Below are 1,683 nucleotides of genomic sequence, written 5' to 3'. Positions count from 1 at the left end.
AATGCAATTCAAGTAATACGCACCCTCCCTTTCATTCGGTCATAACCCTGAAATCAAGAAAAACAGCTGTGTGATACATTATCCCAACCTCTGCCAGATAAGCCCATTAACTGAAAATTCTCCACTTCGATTGGGTGTACATCTTGTCAGTAACCCCAGCTGCTGGTGTGATTGGTCAGAAAAGTATCTGCACTACACATCTTTTTCATATGCGCTCAAACATACACCTCTCCGATTTGGTCAACGCGGTACTGTACTTTTTAAATAGCGAGTCACCCTCTAAAGTGTATGAGTTGAGGAAGTGTATCGTTTTAAAGACAGACGCATATGGCATCTTTTGTCATCAAATGTTTTTTCAAACTAATATTAGTGTAAGACGAGCAGCAGAATAGAGAGAGCAGAACAGTTATGAAGTCATTTCCATAACGTCACTCTGGCTGTGTGCATTGTTTGGTCCATGGCCTTTATTTTACAGAAGATCTGAACTGTAGCTTTTTCTGACTATGGCCTAAAAAAAAGTACTGACATCTTTAGAAATATACTACATGACCAAATGTATGTGGACACTTGCTCGTAGAACACCTCATTCCAAAATAATGGCCATTAATATGGAGTTGGTCCCCCATTTGCTGCTATAACAGCCTCCACTCTTCTGGGAAGGCTTTCCACTACATGTTGGAACATTGCTGCGGGGACTTGCTTCCATTCAGCCATAAGAGCATTAGTGAGGTCGGGCACTGATGTTGGGCGATTAGGCCTGGTTCGCAGTCTGCATTCCAATTCATCCCAAAGGTGATGGGGTTGAGGTCAGGGCTCTGTGCAGGCCAGTCAAGTTCTTCCACACTGATTTCGACAAACCATTTCTGTATGGACCTCGCTTTCCCCAAACTGTTGCCACAAAGTTGGAAGCACAGAATTGTCTAGTATGTCATTGTATGCTGTAGCGTTAATATTTCCATTCCCTGGAACTAAGGGGCCTAGCCCGAACCATGAAAAACAGCCCCAGACCATTATTTCTCCTCCACCAAACTTTACAGTTGGCAATATGCATTGGGACAGGTAGTGTGGTCCTGGCATCCGCCAAACCCAGATTAGTCCGTAGGATTGCCAGAGGGTGAAGCGTGATTCACCACTGCTCCAGAGTCCAATGGCGGCGAGCTTTACACCACTCCAGGAAATGCTTAGCATTGCGCATGGTGATCTTAGGCTTGTGTGCGGCTGCTCGGCCATGGAAAACCATTTCATGAAGCTCCCAACAAATAGTTATTGTGCTGATATCGCTTTCAGAGGCAGTGTGGAACTCGGTAGTGAGTCTTGCAACCGAGGACAGACGATTTTTACGCGTTACGCGTTTCAGCACTCAGCGGTCACGTTCTGTGAGCTTGTGTGGCCTACCACTTCGCGGCTGAGCCGTTGTTGCTCCTAGACGTTTCCACTTCACAATAACAGCACTTACAGTTTGCCCGGGACAGCTCTAGAAGGGCAGAAATTTTACGAACTGACTTGTTGGAAAGGTGGTATCCTATGACGGTGCCACGTTGAAAGTCACTGAGCTCTTCAGTAAGGCCATTCTACTGCCAATGTTTGTCTATGGAGATTGCATGGCGGTGTGCTCGCTTTTATACACCTGTCAGCAACGGTTGAGGCTGAAATAGCCGAATCCACTAATTTGAAGGGGTGTCC

The sequence above is a fragment of the Coregonus lavaretus genome, assembly GCF_964263955.1.
Source record: "Coregonus lavaretus genome assembly, chromosome: 9".
NCBI classification, from domain to species: domain Eukaryota; kingdom Metazoa; phylum Chordata; class Actinopteri; order Salmoniformes; family Salmonidae; genus Coregonus; species Coregonus lavaretus.
The sequence above is the reverse complement of the archived record's forward strand: the minus strand, read 5'-3'. Positions refer to the sequence as shown.